This window comes from Macaca fascicularis, chromosome 13, assembly GCF_037993035.2.
Source record: "Macaca fascicularis isolate 582-1 chromosome 13, T2T-MFA8v1.1".
Lineage (NCBI taxonomy): Eukaryota > Metazoa > Chordata > Mammalia > Primates > Cercopithecidae > Macaca > Macaca fascicularis.
The window spans coordinates 59,720,347-59,742,519 of NC_088387.1; the positions used below are offsets into that span (position 1 = coordinate 59,720,347).

General features: G+C 47.0%; 1 protein-coding gene across 3 annotated transcripts in view; it reads right to left on the bottom strand.

The window, feature by feature from the left end:
* B3GNT2 (UDP-GlcNAc:betaGal beta-1,3-N-acetylglucosaminyltransferase 2) overlaps window positions 1-15,864 on the bottom strand; it is a 37,738-nt gene extending 21,874 nt beyond the window's left edge. Inside the window, exons 1-3 of one of the 3 annotated variants that reach the window (XM_065527548.2) lie at window positions 15,067-15,864; window positions 12,228-12,291; window positions 11,827-11,957 (exon numbers count right to left, since the gene is read on the bottom strand). The gene's annotated coding sequence lies outside the window, so the exon portion shown is untranslated. Of the gene's footprint in view, window positions 1-4,614; window positions 4,743-5,458; window positions 5,687-11,826; window positions 11,958-12,227; window positions 12,292-15,066 lie in introns of those variants that run through there. The other 2 variants (XM_005575770.4, XM_065527549.1) reach the window with 2 other exon arrangements.
* Between the last annotated feature and the right edge of the window lie 6,309 nt (window positions 15,865-22,173).

The following is a 22,173-nucleotide window of genomic DNA, read 5'->3' on the forward strand; positions in this document are numbered from 1 at the left end:
CCAAGGTCATTCTAGAAGTGCACAAAAGAAGAAACAAGCACTTAGAAGGACCCACATCAAGTTAACTGTAGTTATAGTGGTGAGAGAGGGTGGAATTATTTTCCTTTACTGTATCCTCAATATTTTTGCTAAATAAACATCTAATGCAAGTCATTTAGAAAGAATGCCAAGTACTACCCAACTTACATTTGAAGAATGGGTCCAAAAATGAAAAGTACCCAACAAGGAGACATGAGGCCATGGAATTATGTAATACCACTTACACGGTAAGATTACAAGAGTTGAAAATGTTTTAAGTGGCTTGTCTGAAGCAAGCAATTAAAATAATTGGCCCTGTGCTTTCACCTCTGAAATAATTATTTCACTAAACAAAGCAGATGTTGGGAGCATCTTGGGCACTTGTCGATGACTCTTACCCAAACTAAACTCTTCCACAAGCTCCATCATCAACCATAGACCAGTTCTCATCACTGCATCCTAGCTCATGTCACACAGGTGGACAAAGAGCTCTGATGGGACATTTCAATGACTGTCTTTAGAGAGGAAATGTCAAAAATAGGCAATCAACTAACAAATAATACATCTTAAAGCTAAAGCTATATCAACAAAGTATTACATAAAGATTTGTCTTCTTTCAATAAAAGACCTACAGAACTGCTAATGAAATAGCTCATTTAAACACAAAAGATCTAGTTGCTTTAGTTATCACCCTGTTAAAGAAATAAAAAGTGGAAGAGGAAACTGTAGTCAGGCACAATGCTAGGTATTTTAGGGGTAGCTTTATATTACTTTCCCCAGTAAATCTGACATAGGGCTTTATCTTCCCCATTTTACAACTGAGAAAATTTATCCTGAAATAGTTTGTGTAATTTTAACTTTAGACATTTCCATACGTCACTGAGACTCAGATTAAATAACTATTATGACTATTGTCCGTAGTCACACAGGAAGTGGTAAAAATAGAATTCAAGTCTATTTCACAAAAGACTACATGCCACACTGCATGACTGACTCCACTTACATTAAGTTTGACAGGTAAAACCCATCTATGATGATAGAAGTCATATCTATGATGATGTAAGAAAGAATAACAGTTCCTTCAGGGTGAGAGGGTGGGAAAATGGACAAGACATGGGCACAGGAACCTTCTGCAGTACTGAAAATGTTTATTTCTTAATCTGAGAGCTTACATACATGAGCTCATGCTTAACACTTCTCACACTTCACTGCATGTTATACATGAAGTTAAAAAAAAATCCTCATCTTATGGACTCCAAGTTTATGCTCTTAACCACTAAACCACCACATGGCACTCAGACAGAATGTAGTCACATGCTAGAATTGATTTCCTTGGATTATCAATGTTTTTCAAACATTCTGGTAAGCAAAGTACATCCTACTCATATCAGAATGAAGACACCTGAACCCTTTGTTTTAAAAATGCCACAGAATGAAAAGAATGAAAAGTAAAAAGTATCAATTTCCTGGCTACTGGGAATTTCCCCCTCTGTAGCCACATCAGAAAATGTTTTTTTAAATTTAACTTATAGATTCACAGAAAATAATGTGTAACATATTCTTAAAGTTATATATGAAAATACCTAAAGCTAAAATTGCACAAGATACATGTTATGACTCTCAAAAGACATCTGAATTTTGTTACAAAAATTAAGACAAGGCAAAAAGACAAAACTGGTAGGCAGAGGTCGTTAATACAGGGCAACACAGAGGGCAAAATCTCAATTCTTAAAATTTGTAACAAATAGAAAACTCAGTACAAATAACTTTTTCCAGCAGCAAAGTAATTGTGCCACACAAGCCCTCATAAATTCTCCACCAAGTATCAAGTTCTCCTTGTTGAAGCTTTGTTCAGCCTGGCAAAGCCTTCTTACCAGTGAGTGATGATGAAATCGTTACATCAATTCTCCCAAAACCTTATCCCACACATACATACACCTCTTATTCAAACAGTAATTGCCTCTCTAGAGAGAGGAATGTATTCACTCTATAATTTGCAGACATATTTGGCAAGTATCTAGGAACAGCAATCCCACCTTAGAGAGTGGAGAAAAAAGACAGCTGGGTCCACAACTTTGGGGTGTTTGTGCTGTTTTCTTTACTGGATGCAGCCAGGAAACATTTACCACTTCAGAGTCTAGTTTAATTCATCTTTTAATCTTCTGTACACACCAAAAATACCAAGCAACCAAATGACTTTAGTTTCCCTTGGGCACTTACATAAAAGACCAAAAGGCCTTTATGAGAATCTTTCAGTGTTGTTAATGTATGTACCACCATCAGGGATGTTGCAATAGATTATATAACCAAGTATTATCCTAGTTGCAAGATCTCAAGATCTCAATGTTTATAAAAGTAACCATAAGCATTTATTTTTAAAGTCTCTAACAGACTTTCCAATAAAACCGTCAAAAAAAAAAAAATACAGAAAACTAAATAGAGTCAGATACTGCATCCATTAACCAAGTTAGAAAGAATGAAAAGCACTGACCCAGTATGTCAGGAACATTAACAGCTGTGGATCAGCATCCCTAAATTAGGATTTTCACGAAACCCCAGCATTGCTAGAAAACATTTAAAGCTAAGGCCGAGCGCGGTGGCTCACGCCTGTAATCCCAGCATTTTGGGAGGCAGAGGCGGATGGGATCACGAAGTCAAGAGTTCGAGACCAGCCTGGCCAACATAGTGAAACCCTGTCTCTACTAAAGATAAAAAAATTACCCGGGCATGGTGGCGGATGCCTGTAATCCCAGCTACTCGGGAGGCTGAGGCAGGAGAATCACTTGAATCCGAGAGGCAGAGGTTGCAGTGAGCCCAGACTGCGCCATTGCATTCCAGCCTGGGCGGCAGAGTGAGACTCCATTTCAAAAAAAAAAATTTTTAAGCTAAGTTTCAAAGTTTGAGAAACAGAGGATTCATCTTTTCTTTTATCCCTGCATCAGCTGAAAAAGTCCCACATATTTCTCTCCAGAACATCTTAGCTTATACCAACGATGCCTCACTAATGCAACTATTTAAAAAAAAAAAAAAAAAAAAAAACCACACATTTGAACAGTATGGTGAAAATCAACTATGAATTATCAGTTCCACTTTGCGATTTTCAGCATAACTTTGGTGTATCAGAAACCTAAAACATGACTTCTTTAAAACAAGAAAATCTTCAAAACTACAAACCCTTCATTTACTCAGCCCTTTACCAGAAGCCCAGAAAAAACTTCATAATTTTTGAACAACAAGCAAATCATGTTTATTTGCCTCAAAATACTACCTCATTACTTAGGTTTCAAGAATCTTCTGATGTGCATCTGCCAAATATGGCCGATTTCAGTCTCAGGCAAATCTGAACGGCTACCACAGGGTTACTGTTTTTGGTAAGGGGAAGTCGATGCCAGGAGGAACTTCTCTACTGATTACAGCAATGACCAACACTTATTAAGCACTTAACTCTCCCGGTGCAGTGAGAGGATTTTGACAAACATCCTATTTGTCCTCAGACACAATCTTGTAGAGCAGACATTACCATCCCCAAAAGCAGATATGTAAAATGAGGCTCAGGTGAAAAATAACTTGCCCAAGATCACTGAACTAAATGTGGCAGAATCAAGTCTAATGAATGGTAAGGGTGAGAACTGGTCAGTTTCACAGAGAATTAGGCCTTCATCATACAAATGTCATCTGCACAAAAACTAAACGAAAAACAGTGAATTCTTGCTGTAGGGAGAAAAAGCAATATTCCGAACTAAAAAAGTAGTTTCAAACAGAAGATCTAATGATAAACACATTTGTAAAGGCTGGGCAGGGAGGAAAATGATTACTCAAATTACTCAAGTACAGCCCTATGGGGCTCCTGCACTTCTCCGTTCTTACAAACTAATCTGGTTTACCAGCGCAAGGACTCTGAGTAAAACTCTCCCAAATTCCTCCAGGCTTAACCACCCTCTACTCAAAAGAACCAGGAGCAGGAGCTAGGATAGTGGGAAGTGACCGCCCTGCCTTGCCCTGCCGGTCTTCCCTCCGGGTCAACTGTCAGATCCGCATGGGTGCGACCATAAGCCGGCGCCGGAGCCCCGGGACTGGCTCGGCCAGGGTACCCGCCTTTCCACTCCCAGTCCTGGCCCTGTCGGCCACTTCGTTTACCACCTCCAGAGGCACAAATAATTACACCGGAAGAATTTGTTTTAACAAGTAGAATTCTATATTCACCAACTGGCTTCGCCATCAGATATTACGGTAGGGTTCCAACAAGAGAAGGGCAGAAGAATATGGTTTAATTGTTCTAAATAATCTTTCTGCGAAGTTGGGGTGGCTGAGGCGGCCACGGGGGATACAGCTCAGGCACCTGTGAGCTAAGTACACTCAACAAACCACCCGTACGTTTTGGGCAGGAGAGCGCCTCCTCGCCAACCCAGGCTATAAACGTACGTATTTTTAAAGATGAGCTTCGACGCTGTGACACTTGTGGGGAGTCTCTCGACTGCTCCTCCACTTGATGGGGGAACAGGGAGTTCTGCGGCTCCCCAGCCCCGAGTGTCAAATACCATGGCCTGGAAATTAACCAGGTGACTCGGTTTATCGCCTCGAGAAGGGTCCGCCTACCGTGCTGGAGTAGCCGCCTGCCCCGCGCCCGCAGCCGCGGCAGGGACCCCCACGCCCACCTTCCCACGAGGGGTGTCTGGCAGAGTCCGGCTTCAGGCGCTCCCTGGCCTGGCAGCACCCACCCCACCCCGCCCCACCCCACCCCCACGATTCGGGCGAGCAGCCTGGTTAATCATTCAACGCAGGCGGCGTGGAATATTTTTTTAAAGGTCAAAGCGAAAGATTCTCCCTAAGTTTGGCAGAAACCAGTTTTGGGGGAGCCGGAGACAGAAGTGGCAGAGGTTGGGGGTGGGGAGCGGCTGCCGGCGGCTCTTTGGCTCACAAAACACCTGATCTCCCCATGCGGCACGGGAGGCCGGTGCAGTGCGAGGGTGGGGTGCGAGGAATCACGCGCGCCCCCCTCCCCGAAACGCCCGTGCGCCCCGGATGAGGCCCGGCCCCAGATGCCCCTTGCCAAAGCCCGCATCGCCCCGGCGCCGGATCCCCCGGAAGTTGGGGTGCAGCGGGGAGGGGGAAGGTCCCCGGGCTCCCGGGCGAGGTGGGCACGGAATGGGTTGGGAGACTCCTAAGCCCCGCAGCGGGCGGTGTCCCTCTCCTCTCCCTCTGGACTGGGGTTGGGTGGCTAGGACGGCGGGAAGGTAGGGGAGGCTTAAATGCGGCAGGAGCCACCTAGGGACTGCTTCCTCCACCGGGGCGCGGGTACGAAGCCGGAACCGGAGAGGAACCGGGCGGGGGTAGTAGGGGGTCCGGAGGGCGGAGCCGGAGAGCAGGGAGGCGGGAGGGGACCGGTAGAGGGGCCTGGCGGGGAGGGAGCCCGTGGGGGTGCTCACCGCCCGGGCCCTACCTTGTCCGGGAGCAGCTCCAGCTCGGCGGGGCGGGGGCAAGGGCGGGAGATCGCGGCCACATCCACGTCCCGGCCGCTCCGCGCGGCTCAGCCCGGCGACCGCCGCAGCTCACGCTCCATGCGCGGCGCCCCGGACGGGCGGCCCGGCAGTGTCGGCGGCTGGGACGGCTCTGGCTCGGCTCTGCTGGCCTCCGGCACTTGTTGCCGCCGCCGCCGCCGCCGCGCCTCACTCCCGGCTCCGGTTCCAGGCGCAGCAGCCTCCCGGAGCCCGCCCCGTCCGTGCCCGCCCGCCAATGGGGCCCGGCCCCGCCCCTCACGTCACCGCCTGACGGCCCCGCCCCGCACCCCAAGTTTTGGGAGGGCTTCGCTCTCGCACCCGGCTCCAGGACCCACCGGGCCCGCGCTCTCCGCGGCTTTCAGCGACCCTGCAGCCCCCACGCACCCGCCTGCAAAGCCGAGGGTTAAGCTGGGGAAAGGGGGCCTTTAGGAAGGAAACCCCCCTGGAAAAGCCCGGCAGCTCCAAAAACACGAATGAAACGCAGCTCCAGCCTCCGCCCCTCCAGGTGCTGGTGGCCCCTCTTGCGGTTCGTCTGAGGCTAGGGGACTAGGCGCATCGCCTAGCGAGACCCCAGTGGCCTTTCTGGCCAGTTTGTAACCGGAACTAGACCGACCCCAGTGCTGGAGCGGGTGAGGAATGGCCACGCCGGGGAGGCGGGGGAGGGAAGCCTGGGCCACTGTGGGGCCTGACCTTTGCTCCGCCTCTTAGGTGCTCACGACCCAGAGTGGTGCCCTGCTTGGCACTGCCACTGGATCCTCTGGCTTATGAAGCCGTCCAGGACAGGACTGGGGGGTGGTGGTCCTTAGTTCTCTGAGTGGGGTCATGCAGAGTGGTTTCCTCGAGGTCCCACGCCCGTCTCAGGAAGCCGGAAACGCAAGATGCCGGGCGCTCGGCCCGAACCCGTGCCGCGGCCCAAGGGGCAAGGCGGATACCCAGGCGAGGCCTAAAGGGCCGGACTCTGACCCCCCCACCTCCAGACACTGCAGGGCTCCGCCGGCCAGAGGCGGCCTTGGCGCCAACTACACCTACCAGCGAGGGCCCCCGGGCCCACCGATGCGCCCTCCTAGCCCCGCGCTCCTTCGGGGAGTTCCGAGGTGACTCAGAGACGCAACTGACACAATTCTGAGGCCCCCAGGTAAGCCTGGCGCTACGGGATGGAGACGTTACCTGGTTTTGAAAGGCCCAGCTAAACCAGCGAGACCCGCGTGCGCTCCGCGGGGAAGCAAGCCTCCCCAGGGGCGCACCTGGAAGCGCTCCCGCCCCCTGGTCCTTATCTCTGAATCGAAACCGAACCTGGACCCATCTAGATAATTGGACTGAGCAATTAAGGACGCTTCACTCTCAACTGTTAGCATTTTTTCCTAAGGCTCTCGGAGGCGGAATCAGCTGGAAAGGAACATTGCTAAGTAGGAATTTCAGGCACCTGTGAACTGAGCCTACTCAACAATCGGCCCTTACTCTTAACCAAACTCAGCAAAGGAAGAAAGACCAAGTTGCTGAGGATGCACAGAGCCACGTGGGTGCGGTCCTTTAGAAACAGGAATTCTGAGTCAGTAGATATGGAAATGTTATGGTTTGCAGTCTTCAGAACATGCTGCTTTTATGCCGTTCACATGATTCTCCTTGGACTGCGACGTAAAGTCCAAGAAACAAGTCGAATGTTTGTATATTAATAGAAAAAACATCTGTAAGGGTGCACACCGACTGTTAACCACGGTTTCGCGGGTAGGGGAAACAAGGGAGTTACATTTTTTTACTACATTGACTTTGGATTTTGTATTTTTCCAGTTGTATTTACTTTCATAATTTAGAAAGCTAATAAAACATGTTTAAAGAAACAGAAGCTAGAAATTCTTTAAGAACTCTAGGAAGTATAGGCCGGGCGCGGTGCCTCACGCCTGTAATCCCAGCACTTTGGGAGGCCAAGGCGGGCGGATCACAAGGTCAGGAGTTCGAGACCAGCCTGGCCAATATGGTGAAACCCCATTTCTACTAAAAATACAAAAATTAGCCAAGTGTGGTGGCAGGCGCCTGTAATCCCAGATATTTGGGAGGCTGAGGCAGGAGAATCACTGAACCCAAGCAGGCAGAGGTTGCAGTGAGCCGAAATCATGCCACTGCACTCCAGCCTGGGTGACAGCATGAGACTCCGTCTCAAAAGAAAAAAAAAAGAATTATAGGAAGTATAAATTAATAAATGAAGTCTATGTCTTCATTCTGTATCAAAATAATCTTGAGCCCTTGTTCCTGGGTTTAAATAAAGATATCTCTAGGCTGCTGTCTGATATTTAAATGCAGTGATGAGACAAAGCCGACATCTAAGGAAGATTTTCTATGCCATCAGATTGGTATATTTTTTCCATGCATATGTGTCTTCCCTTTAAATGCACCCCCTGTAGCCACAGATATGCTTGCAAGGATGGCCAGCCAAGGAGTTTTTAGTAAAGGAACTGCTACAATGTCAGCTGGCCACCAACTAGGAAATTAAGCTTGTGTCCCACACAGCTGCCCAAGGCTGCCCAGGCCATGAAATTTAAAAATAAGGGTATTTTTGGGCTGGGCGCAGTGGCTCATGGCTGTAAGCCTAGCACTTTGGGAGACCAAGCCGGGCGGATCACTTGAGGTCAGGAGTTCAAGACCAGCCTGGCCAACATGGTAAAACTCTGTCTCTACAAAAAATACAAAAAAATTAGCCAGGTGTGGTGGTGGGCGCCTGTAGTCCCAGCTACTTGGCAGGCTGAGGCAGGAGACTTGCTTGAACTCGGGAGGTAGAGGTTGCACTGAGCCGAGATCGTGCCACTGCACTCCAGCCTGGGTGACAGAGCAAGACTGCATCTCAAATAAATAAATAAGGGCATTTTCTCCATGGTGGCTTTAACACAGTTGGGAGTGTATCTGCAACAGTTACATTGTATCTTTTGGCGAGTAACTCAATGCTAGATTCCACATGGCTTGGCTATAGTCCCTACTGTTAGGTTGGGGCCCAGGTCCATCATCAGTAGGCAGAGATGTGTTATTCACTTATTCAACAAAAATGTGCCGGCCATCATCTAGGTGCAGCACAGGACTAGGCGCTGGAGTGGTGAACATGGCAAACACACTCCCTGCTTGGAGCTCACAGTCTAGCTGGAGAGAGGGGCTTAACAATTAAATGCACTATCAATTAATTACAATTGTGATATGGGCCAAAGGGAGTGCAAGGTGGTGAGATCATCTGGGGAGTCCATGGGGAGTTCCTAGCTGGTTCAGACTACAAAGGAAGAAGTGGTTGAGGAGAAAGTTAGAGAGGCAGGCAGGGGTTAGATCATGCAGGGCCAGTACACCACATTACAGAGTTTGGACTTTATCCTGAGACATTTGAAACAAGAGTCATACACTCGATTTTGCATTTTGAAGTAGATCATTCTGACTGCAATGTGAAGAAGGAATAGGGAAATGGGAGGAGTGGAGTGGAGGGACAGTTAGGAGGCTGTTGCTATAATGTGAGAGAGGCCATTTGTCTAAGCAGTAGAGCAAATGCAGAGAAGTAGACACCAACAAGACTTGGTAATTGCTTAGGGGGGATGAATCAAGGAAAACTCCCAGATTTCTGCTTCTTTAAAAAGATGGATGGTGGTGCCATTTTGAGTTGGGGAACCCTCTCAAGGTTCACATTTGGTCAAAGTAGGTTTGAGGTGCCTGGGTGGAGATGTTGAACAGGCTGCAGGGTCTGGTACTCTGAGGAGAGGCTGGGGCTGGAATAGCTGGTGTGGCAATGGTAATGAAGTCACCAAAGGCACGTGGGCTACCATGAGAGTGTACAGTTAGATCAGAAGAGGACATACCACTGAGCCTTGAGAAACTCTTATCTAAGGGCCAGACAGAGGCAAACCTCTGGCAGAGGAGGTGGAAGAGCAGCCAGAGAGGCAGGAAGAAAACTAGGAGCTTGGCCGGGTGCGGTGGCTCATGCTTGTAATCCCAGCACTTTGGGAAGCCGAGGTGGGTGGATCACCTGAGGACCAGGAGTTTGAGACCAGCCTGGACAACATAGTGAAACCCATCTCTACTAAAAATTAGCTGGGCGTGGTGGCAGGTGCCTGTAATCCCAGCTACTTGGGAGGCTGCGGCAGGAGAATCGCTTGAACCCAGGAGATGGAGGTTAAAGTGAGCTGAGTTCACACCAGGCACTCCAGCCTGGGCGACAGAGTGAGATTCTGTCTCAAAAAGAAAAAAAAAAAAGAAAAAACTGAAAGGAGCTTGGGGAGGTGGGGTCACAGAATCCAGGGACAAAAGCACTAAGCAGGAGGCAGTAGTCAACAGCACTCAAAATGGCTGACAAAAGATGCATCCAGTGGCACACACCTGTAGTGTCAGCTACTCAGGAGACAGAGGTGGGAGGATCACCTGAGCCCAATTTGAGGCCAGCCTAGGCAACATAGCAAGACCCCCATCTCTTTTTTAAAAAATGGCTGGCTGGGTGCAGTGGCTCACGCCTGTAATCCCAGCACTTTGGATGGCTGAGGCGGGTGGATCATGAGGTAAGGAGATCGAGACCATCCTGGCTAACATGGTGAAATCCCGTCTCTACGAAAAATGCAAAAAATCAGCCGGGCGTGGTGGCAGGTGCCTGTAGTCCCAGCTACTTGGGAGGCTGAGGCAGGAGAATGGCATGAACCTGCGAGGTGGAGCTTGCAATGAGTTGAGATTGCACCACTGCACTCCAGCCTGGGTGACAGAGTGAGACTGTCTCAAAAAAAAAAGGCTAAGTGACCCAAGTGAAGTGAAAGTTGAATAACGTCCACTGGAGTTAGTGACCTTGATGTCATTGGGGCTTTTACAGAGCAGTAGCTGGTGGAGTGAAGGGGATGGGAAATCGACTGGAGTGGATGGAGGCATGAGCGAGAGGGGAAGAAATGAAAAGCACAAGGTGCAGACAATTCTTGAAAGGTTTGACTATGAAAAGTCAGAAAAATAGCTGGAGGGGAATGTTATGTCAGCAGTGGGTTTATTTTGGTTTATGTATTTTAATTATTTTTAGGATGGAATTACTTGAGTATATTTAAATGTAAATAAGGAGGATCCCACAGAGAAGAGGAAGATGAAGGTACAGTAGAGAAAGGACAATGGAGCACAAAGTCTCCTGTGCCCATGGGAGAGATGGAACCAGAGTGTGGGTGGAAAGGCTGACCTCAGGCAGGGGCCACCTTCTCTATTATAACAGGAGGAAGGAGGCTGGAGGAGGACTGAACCAGGCTGCTTTCACAGAGGTAGTTGAATCTTTCCACCTGATGACTTCCTCTTAACTCTGTGACATAAAGGAGGCTAGCGATAGGGCAAGGAGACATGACAGATTTGAAGAGAGTGGAGAAGGTATGACACAGTCATTGCAGGAGTTTGGGAGGGTCGTGATGACCAGAGAAACAGCCAGATAGCAAGGCAGCATGGCAGTCCACTTGAGGCTGGTGCCTGTGGACTTCTAAGGTACCCTTTGGCCCTCCTGTGCGGTTTCTTCCAACAGCTCAGCTGCCCACTGTGGTGCCGGCTCAAACGAGGAGATTACCAGGGCAGAGGAGCAAAGGAATTGAGAGCCTTGGCAAAAGTGAGGTAGCACGGTGAATGATCAGAGAGAAAGGACAGGAGCCAAAGGACTGGAAAAGTCAAGGGGTCAAGACTCAGTCACACCAGAAGGAGAGGAGGCTGGGTCAGAGATCTGGATCTGAAGTAAGGGGTTCAGGAGGTAGAGAAGTTTAGGGCCATGACAATGCCAGGACATGATGGGGGTGGCATAGAGGAGAAAGTCATTGGAGAATACGAGGTCAAGAGATGAAGAGGGCACTGGCTAGATCATCTGTGTGAACAGGAAAGGCATACAGGATGTGAAGAGGAACGGTAGTTATGGTGTGAAGGCCATGGAGCCAGGAGCTAAAGTTTTAAGAGAGTGGGGAAGAGGGAATGACCAGGAGAGCAGAAGATAAAAAGCACCAGGCAGGGGAGAGGCAGTATGGCTGGGCAGCAGTCTCCCCAAAGGAACAACAGCGTTTGTGGGAGGTGGAGGAGAAGTGATCAGGTAGAGGAAAAATTAGTTAGGGTTGGGAAAGTCTGAGAGGCTTCCTGGAGAAGGTGAAGTGGAAGGCACCCAGGCTGCTCCTTTATCCCAAGAAACACATTTTAAGTTATGCCCATTCTTTTGTGGCTGCAAAGACTGGGACTGGAGGGACACAGTCAGCAGTGTCATCCCAGTGTTTCAAGGAAAGCAAAGAAGGCGGGAATTTCATTCTGAGCAAAGGTGAAGGATGGATGGACAGACAGATGCACAAGTTGATGAACTGACCTTTGATTGAGTTTCTTTGTTGAAGTCTGCAGTTCCAGAGGAGCATGTAAAAGTATTTGGAGAGGGGTAGATGAGTAGAGGGGGTAGGTCAGGTGTCAGGAGGAGCAGAGCACTGTGGGACGACAGAGGATCTGTAAGGGAATAACAACAACAACAACAAAAACAAATGAGTGGTACCGTGGGTTTTGCCTCAGTTGTCTCTTTATGAAGCCTGACCCACTAGCTCTACAAACCAGGGCCACGTCCCCCTTGCTTTCTTTTCCTTCCCAAGATTTCCATCAGGGAAGGGTATGTGGAAGCCTCCTCCTCCCCCCTCTTCTCCACTGGGCGCTCTGTTGTCACCAAATGAGCCCCTGTGGGCCCTGTGTGGCCATGCACCAAGAATCCCAGGCTTATCCTACCTCTGCTACTCATCTTCCTCCTTCTTAAACAGGTTGTTGACCTCTTCGGTCTCAGTTTCATTATCTGTAAAATAGGCCACCTCTCAGAGCTACTGTAAGGAATAGAGATAAGTACAAGCACTTTCTAAACTGTAAGGCCCTGTAAGAATGGGAGATATTTTCTTCTTTAGAGACCCCCACATACACCCACATCCCTCTCAGGAGCCCTCCCAAGAAGACTGTAGTCCCTGTCCCAGAGGAAGTTGTAATCTTGCCCCAGAGGGACAAACAAACCCAAAACAATTACAGAGGAATTCACAGCTGTGTCTGATTAAGTGCTAAATCATAAGGAGCAGACAATAAGAGCTCAGAAAAGGAGAAAAGGGACGATGAGCCAGGGTTGGGAAAGTCTGGGAGGCTTCCTGGAGAAGGTGGAGTGGAAGGCATCCAGACTGCTCATTTATCCTGAGGACATTTGTGAATGTGCCCATTTCTTTGTGAATGTGAATACTGTTGATCTGACAGTCTGAAGTAGGTCTACAAAGTTTCTAGGTCATAGATTTCTCCCTTGGCACTCCTGCTTCCCAGAGTGTTGTCATTCCTGTAGCTCTGCCCCCTCTCAGTCACTCTCATGTGCTCCTCCCAGGTGGACAGGCAGCCCAGGCTACACAGTGAATCCTGTGTGCTTTGCCCTGGGCCTCTCATGTTTGGCTTTTCCATGTCACTCATTTTTCTTTTGCTTTCTTTCTTTTTTTTTATTTTTTATTTTTTTTAGACAGAGCAAGACTCTGTCTCCCAGGCTGGAGTACAGTGGTACAATCTCAACGTACAATCTCAACTCACTGCACCCTCTGCCTCCCAGGTTCAAGTGATCCTTCCACCTCAGCCTCCCAAGTAGCTGGGATTACAGGCATGCACCACCACGCCCAGCTAATTTTTGTATTTTTAGTAGAGACAGCGTTTCACCATGATGCCATGCTGGTCTCGAACTCCTGATCTCAAGTGATCCGCCTGCCTTGATCTGTCCTCCCAAAGTGCTGGGATTACAGGCAAGAGTCACAGCATCCAGCTTTGTCACCCATTTTTCTGGTGAGGAAACGGGCTAATCTTAGCAAGTTTCCTGTGTCCCTTTTGGTGCCAGCATCCACCTGGTATTTTTACCCAGCCAGACGGCAAGCTTTTGAGCAAGCAGACCTGAATGGCCCTCCTTTTCAGCCTTCGAGGTCTGCAGTTTGCCTCACTTCACCTGGCCAGCCTAGGACATCTGCATGCCCACAGAGCCACAACCGTGGTCCACACCCACCTCCTTTGTTCTTTACTGCCTCTGCCTCACTAACCAGGAGCACCCCAACAACCTGCCATTCAGGTACAGACCCCATGGAGCTGCCACCCCAGAGCTCAAACATCTATAAGCCCAGAGCTGGCTTCCACCTTCTTAGTTCTGTTGGAATGAACTCCTGCAGCCCTTTGGACATGGTTCAGAATAAAAGCCGCTTTCCTCGGTGGCAAGCCCCATGGACAGATGGGTGCCTAAGCCCTATATCTCCCTCCTCCTTTCAGCACAGATCTAGAAAAGTTCCCAGCCTGTCTAAGGGCCAGGCACACACACATAGCATCAGCAGCAGAAATCCCCAAACTTTGTATATCCTCCAATTTAGGTTGTCACAGAAAGATGGCAATGTTTCCTAGTCTGTTAATCAGTCTGAAGTGGAATTATGAAAACAACAACCACCTCTCTCAATGGCCAAAATATTAATTATTGATGGAAAGTGTAGAAGCTTGGCACTGAAATTCTTAGAATTCTAGTCCAATCCCTTGGAATGCACAAATGAGTCCCCAAAAGTAGCTTTCTGGAAGCCAAATACCTAATACCAGAGATAATATCTTGAACGTTGGACAATTAAATCACAGGTTAAAAATCACCTGGCTCTTAAAGCAGGCCCTTTGCTCCCAAGGTTACCATGACTTTGGACTTTGTAACAGTAGAAAAACACAAAGCCTCATTATCAGATGCAGATATAGAAACAAATGTCATGATTCCCAGGGGACTTGCTCCATATCCCACAGAGTCCTGATGCTGAAAGAACTTAAAATTCCCAGGTTAGTAAAGTCCAGCGTGTGTAGGACATTGTGGTAGTACCTATGGTCCACAATTTGGAGGGGCATGAACAGCTGTCTCTATTACAATCATATTGTTTTGGGAATGAAATTCTCATTAAGGAGAAATGCAAAATCATAGTCTTAATTATCATCAAACTGAAAAATTATATTCAAGGGGAGAGGCCCATAATGGCAGCATCAAGCATGAGACAGTGCCATTAATATGATTATCAGGACATAAGCCTATTACAGAACTTAATGCCTTTTTGCTGGCATCGCCCTTTGTTATGCTTCTCAGGGTTTAGAAACCATCTCAGTTGTAAACATAACTGTTACAAAACAGTGATTTCCAGGGGGCATAACAAAGATCTGCCGACCTTTACCAAAGGTCAAAGCTGCCTGGCTACGGAGAAAGAGAATATTTCTAGAAAATGAAGACCAATCTGCCAACTCTAGGTGGCTCCTATTGACAGAGGAAGAAAGCGAGTGTATCTGGCTCCAAGTCTTATCTAGCTTTGTGACAATCCAGCTGTGGACATAATTGTGAGGTTTAACCACCACGTGGAGATATGCATGCAACAACTCAGATGGATACAGCGGCCTAGGTCTTGGCTGCTGCTAGTGAAAAACCATGGTATGGAAATCCCCAATTCCAGGTTCAAATCCCACCTTGGGAAGAAGCCAAGTGTGGTCCACATGGGGATAGTAACATCTAAAGAGTTCTCAGGAAGAGGAAATTAGGTCATTTATGATCAAGTACCTGTAAACTTTTGGGGCTTAATAAATGTTTGTTTCCCTCCTCAGTCTTGGCCATGGAACCAAGTCCCCATCAGGATAAAGTACGAGTGGTATCTTGGCATAGAATGCTTGGCATTCTCAACATTCGTCCTGGGTCCCTCACTGGAGGAAGTGCCATTCTGTCCTCATTCCAAAGGGTTCTGATGCCATCATCATCATCATCATCAATATAATCATGTAGAATGGAAAAATCAATTGGCTGTCCCTGGAAGGAGCCACCTGCTCGATCTTTAGGATCCAGTGACTTACGAAACTCACTTGGCAAAATCATCTCACAGCAAAATCATTGCCAGGAAGGGCAGGGCCTCCTCCTCAAACACGACAGTCGGCAGTCAGGGAAATCAGAGAGCAACAGATCCCATAAATAGTCTGAAAGTGAAGCAGGATCCATGCGACAGCACGGATGAATCTTCCAACATTATGCTGAGTGAAAGAAGTCATACGCGAGAACATGTGAAGTTCACGAACAGGCAAGAACTTATCTACGGTGGCAGAAGTCAGAACTCGAGTTGCTTCTGGGTTCAAGAGAGAATTAACTGGAAAAAAGGCAAGAGGAAATTTTCTGGGAGAAGAGAAAGATTCTACCACTTAACTGGAATGTTGCTTACATGGGAGCATACCATTGTCACAACTCTTTACACTGTAAACTTCATATTTGTGCTTTTCTTTTCTGGAAAAAAATAATTTTTTATTAGTTAACTGCTCGAAATATGTGCATTTTATTATTTGTAAATTGTACATCCACTTTAAAAAAAAAAAAAAGGAAGCAGCAGTCTTTAGGCAGAGGGGAGTATGGGCAAGTGGGAAAAAAGAAAAGGCTTCTCCATCCATCAGTCCCACTGCTGTGTTAGGCAATTTTCCCAGTGCCAAACTCTACGGCAGTTATGAACTGACATTTCAAAATCAACTACAGAGAGGCGGGAGGCATTTTCTAAGAATATCCTAGTCTGTACTAACCATTTAGGTCCAAGTCCCATTCCCTTACATTTTGAAAGCTTTTCATCACCATTTCCTTCTTTTCTAATCTAAGGTCATCCCAGGAAAGGATTTTTTAGAGTCAGCAGCCCTCCACCCCCAGCACTGCATACACATTTCATAACTTTGGCCCTATAAATTTTACACCCATAAGGCCATGGAAAAAGGAAGCAGTTTAGTCGATCAATCAGACATGTTAACGGTCATCAAAAATCAGGAAAAAACAAGAGTTTGGATCACTAGAAAACTTCCAAGAAGAAAAGAATCCTGACAACCAAGGATTTCAAAACGCAAAGGCCCCCAAAGGGTGGGAAAATGAAATGGGCAGTTGGAACTGGAACAAAAATTGCAAATTTGATGCAACTTCGTCATTAAGTACTTGTGTGACAAATCCCTTCTGTGCTGTCAAAGGGGATGTATCACACATGACAAGAAAATCACAGGCAGAGTAGGCTCCAGCCCAGCACGTCGTGGCTCTGCTTCAGTCTGACTTCTCTGCTGTTCTCTTGGCTCCATCTTCTTCTCACATCTATTGCTTTCTACAGCTATTTCAGGCATCTCAGTCAGAGCCAATATCGACAGAAGAGGGACTCTTTCTTCTCTTGTCTCTTGTTATGACCCAGAAAACCCTTCCTACAGTTCTCTACCCAAGTTCCCTTCTCGTCTCATTGGCTAGAACACAGTCACATGACCCTTCCTAAGCCAATCACTGGCAAGAGTGTATAGCGCCATCCTGAATCGTTTAGACCAATTTGAGTTTTCAAAGGATGGCGGGTTGGGGTGGAAGGGGAGGGCAGCAGGAATCGCATGAAGAAGGCGTGGTCCCCTAGACACAGGGCTCTACCCCCCCGATAAAGGGAGTGCTATAGGTAAGGTTTCCAAGCTCGGACACAGAGGTTGGCCAGCAGGAAGTTTATTGAAGGGTACAGCATCAACGCCTGAGGGGAAGTGAGGTGGGCAGGAATGGACAAAGGGAGAAGTTGAACTGCAGTGCAATCACGGTAAAGGCCTCAGCTGATCTTTCGGTGAGCTCTGGTGGTGGGATGGCTCAGAGTTATTACAAACTGGGGTGAAAGGACGAAGCCTTTTTACTCCTGCGTCCGCCAGTCATTAGATGTGGGCTGCCCGTGGTCAATGTGAGCTTCATCTTAGGCAAGGTGGCTCTCTCTGCAGCAGAGGACAAGTGTCAGAGAGGAGCTCAGCAGACAGTTGCCGCCGTCAGCACTCCCAGTAGATGGGGGCATGAGTGCTTCAGTCGTGGAGGGGGGATCTGGGTGACACATGTCATCCACTATAGGGAAGATGAATTTGCAAGGGCAGTCCCTCAGGTCTTCTAGAATCCAACCTGAAGTCTACATTCATGTCCAGAGAAAACATTGCAGCCTTGACCAGAGCCGTTTCTGGAATCCTCCACTTCCTTGGGGAGAGGGAAGAGGAGAGCCTCCAAGAGTCAGCACAGCACTACCTTGGTCGCTGCGAGTAGGACAGCTGAGAGACGGCTGTGTGGACTGGGTCTGGGTGAGACCCAGCGGGACCCAGCCCTCAGACTTAAGGGGCACGAGGCCCACAAGAATGAAAATCCACAGGATTAGTCTTGAACAAGCTGGGAGCCTGCAAAGCCCTGGCATCTGCTGAACTTCCCAAATCACACACATTCAACTGTTCGGTTCCACATTTCCATAGTGTGCTTCCTGCCAAGCTTTCCAACACAGTGTACACAATAGGAAAATTAAAATGAGCAGTTCCAGCTACTATGGATATGCAGGTCAAATAAATAAGTCTTTATCTAGGACTTAAGCAGACATGGTCAACAAGGGTCTAATCCAAAACTGAGCTTTGGAGAAAGAAAGACTTTACAAAACAAAAAGAGCGGGAGGGAATAGAACTGTTTGCGTGAGTTTCTTTCTGTCTCACTAAAAATACTGAAATATCATTTTATCCAGCCTCTCCATGCAGCCCTGCCTTCTCCACCCCATCCCACCGTTTTTTGAAAACTCCCAGGCTGTATTCCTACTCTGGCTGGAGGGCCAACTCATAGGAAGTGTTACGCTAGGGTATGTAAATAGTTGTCATGGAAAGGAGCTGGGGAAATTACTTTGTGCGTTGTTATATATCTAGTTAAATACCTCAAAATTAAAGCCATACACATGGATGTTTGTGTGTCTATTAAGAAAGCACAGGGAATATGTGTTATAGAAACCTCAAGCACTTCAGCTAAGTGAATAAGAGCAGGAACTTGAATCTTATACTTCGGGCAGCACCTACTGTAGTGTGGAGCCAGATGTGGTAGAAATTTTTTTTTTTTTTTAACAAGAAAAACTATTTACAAGTTTCTTGTCACTCCTCATTCTAGCAGTAGATACACTGACTCTCCTTGGAAAAAAACCACTGGAGGGACCTTTGGTTATGTAGATATAAGGCCAAGGGCTGTTGGTTGTTTTGGGGAAATGGAAATGAACAGTTTCATTTTCCTTTTTTCCCTCCCCGCGCTGACAAAGGCCACCCCTCCTCATACAGGCCCACAATCTTCTCTGCAATTCCAAAGTCCATAAAGGTCTGGAAAATGAAAGAGTTTTTTTCAGAAGGTGGCACTAAAACTAACATGGCAGCAAAATCTGACTGGAACTTATGGGAGGGCATAGTTTTTATTTATCCTATGTTTCACTACAAATATGTTAAGGTGTTTGATCACGGAGCTGCTCCAAACACATTCATATATCTGCAGTGAAACATGGGGTGTTAGACAGACTATGGTATATATATGCCATTACTTCCCAAAATCTGGAAAATTCTAACTCCTGGATAAGGATTGTGGGCCTGCACTAGAATCCGATGGATGGAGTTAATCCCAGTTGAGGCCAGTGTGCAGGACAGAACCCTGGGTCATCTGGACTGGGGACCAAAGTTTAGCTGAAGGGCTCATGTTGGCAGGGAAGCAGTGCATGCTACCACTTCTGGGCACAGTGAGGGGCTGATGAGGATGTGAGGGAGCCCCTTCACATCCAGCCACCTGTATGCTGGAAAAGCAACAAAATCATGAACCCAGGTCACATCTTTCAGTGGACAGAAGCACCCGTTACTGTTGGCTTTGTACCTAGGCATTGAACTGCTGGGTTACAAGGGATGCGTATGTTTAGTTTTAGTAATTCCAGGCAAACATGTTTCCAACAGTGTTGTGCCAGTTTACACTTCCATCAGTATGAAGATTCCAGCTGCTCCAACACCCCACCAAAACTTGGTATCATCAGGTTTTTAAAAATGTTAGCTGTTTCAGTGGAGGTGTATTGGTACCCCATTGCAGTTTTAACTTGCATTTAACTTGATCATGACAGTAAATGCCCTTTCATATGCATATTGGTTGTTTGGATGCTCTCTTTTGTAAAGTGCCTGTTTAAGTCTTTCATCCGTTTTAAATTGGGTTGTCTTTTTCTCATTCATTTGTAGGCATTCTTTATATATTCTGGCTAAGATAATGTTTGGAAGTTTGGAGGTTTGAACTAGTATACATATAGTATATATATACTAATATACATATGTATATTAGTTCATACATGTATATATGTATATTAATCCAAACCTCCAAGTTTGGTCCAAACTGGTCTCAAACTCCTGGCCTCAAGTGATCCTCTCACCTTGTCCTCCAAAAGTTCTGGGATTATAGGTATGAGCCACCATGTCTGGCTTATTTCAAGATATTTATAAGGCAATTTGATTGGATTTGGGGGCAGGGACAGGAAGATTGTGGAAATGAGAAGGAGTCCTAGGTTGCTGGATTGAACAGCTGGGTAGGCAGTAGCAGTGCTGTCTACTGAGTTTGAGAACATTGGGAAGGGAGAAGGAGCAGGGTGCTGGGAAAGGTGATACACTCGGTGGTGACTTTGGGGAGTATGAGGTGTCTATGTGATGTCGAAGTGGAGCTGCTCATGAGGCAACTGGATATACAGGTCTGGAACCCAAAGAAAGACTGGTGTCTTCATCCATATTCTGTTGCTATAACAAAATACCTGAAGCTGAATAATTTATTAAGGAGTTTATTTAGCTCACAATTCTGGAGGCCAGGAGGTGAAAGATTGGGTGGCCCATCTGGCCAGCTGCCGGTAAGGGCCTCATGCTGTGTTATAACATTGCAGAGAAGCAAAAGGGGAGGCGGGCATATGCAAGAAGAGCAAACATGAGAGGCAGTCTTACTTCATAACAACCAGCTCTCACACACTCAAAAAACTGCATTAATCCCTTTGTGAGGGCAGATCCCTCATGACCCAAATGCCTCTTAAATGCATCACCATGTCTCAATGTAATTACACTGGGGACTAAGCCTCAACCTGAGTTTTGGTGGAGACAAACCATAGCAACCGGGAATACACACACACACACACACACACACACACACACAAAACACACACACGGGAATTATCTGCATATAGATGGTAACTGAAGTCATGAGTATGGTTGAACTCGTCTAGGGAATGAAAAGAGACTGAGAGAAGAAGAGGGCCTAGGATAGAGCCTCTGAGGATCTAATTTAGTGGATGGACCCAGAGGGAGAATCCAGCAAAAGGAAGCCAGGAAGAAGTGAGAGAAGGAAAAAAAACCAGAGTGTGGAGAGACAGCATCCCACAGAAGAGCTGGTTTCAGCACAGTGGCGTTGGGTTTCCGGGGGAGGGTATCAGTGTTGGCACCCAGAGATGAGTGGTAGAATATAAGGCAGCTAAGGGATTTGAAGCCCCACAGGTCTTGTCTCCTTGAAGGCTGAGAACATGTCTTAAACCTATTTTATCTTTAACAGCACCAAGCTGTGCTTTGTTCATTGTAAATGCCCAATAAAGCCTTGTTCGCTCATTCGTTATGTTAATTAAAGCCGCAGATCAGAGAGGCAAACCTGCTTGTGTGAGGCCTAGTTTGGGATAAAAGGCTAGGAAGACAACAGAGAGGGCACGGAGAAAAGCATCAAAATGACTGAGAAGCAAGACAAGTTTGCCCGCTGCATGAACAGTTGGAAAAAACATTTCACTCCTTACCAAAAAGAATAGCGGCAGAGCTGGGTAACAAGAAACAGTGAAAACTGATAGGTCTTTGAGGTGAAAAGAGGAAGAACATGGTGGGGGAGAAAGTAGATTAGCCAAATAAACATTTTACTATGTTTTTCCCTTTTTTTTTTTAGAGACAGGGTCTCACTATGTTGCCCAGGCTGGTTTCTGACTCCTGGTTTCAATTGTTGAGTGATCCTCCTGCCTTAGCCTCCCAAAGTGCTGGGATTACAGGCATGAGCCACTAAGCCCAGCCTGGCTGCCACATTTTATTCTTAAACTCTATGAATCAGAGCAACTTAAAGAACCTTAGAGATAATAAAATCAATTGTATTATTTCACAAATGATAAAGTGAACACTTACAGAGGCTGGGAGACTTGTTTAAGGAACAGCTAGTCATTGGCAAAGGTTTATCTAAAATTATCATCTCAGCCCCCAGGCTGGTGCTATTTCCATTATAAACACACAATCTCACTACTGGGCCCCTCTCCTGATTTCCTGCCCATTTCCTTCACTTTTATATGAGTGAAATTCAGTTAAAATGAACATCTGGGCAGCTGTGATCATCTGCACGAAGTTACAAACCCTGCGGTTGAGGCGCTTTGCGTGGCAGCAGGTAAACAATGGGGCTGAGGGTCAGAGATCAAGGGTTGCTCATCTGCCTCCTCTGGAAACCCCTGAGAGGGGAGGGCCAAGCATGGCTTCAGAAAGCCACCCGACATTTTTTTTTTTTTTTTTTTTAAAGACAGATTCTTGTCTTGTCACCCAGGCTGGAGTACAGTGGCATGATCATGGCTCACTGCAGCCTCAAACTCCTGTGCTCAAGTCATCCTCCTGCCTCAGCCTCCTAAGTAGCTAGGACTACAGGCACATGCCAAGATGCCCACTTAATTCTTTAATTTTTTGTAAAGACAGAGTCTTGCTAAGTTGCCTAGGTTGGTCTCAAACTCCTGGGCTCAAGCAATTTTCCTGCCTCAGCCTCCCAAAGCACTGAAAACTTTGATTTTTCAGGCATAAGCCACTGTGCCTGGCCTGAAAATCATTTTGTAATTGTCGTAGGGAGCCC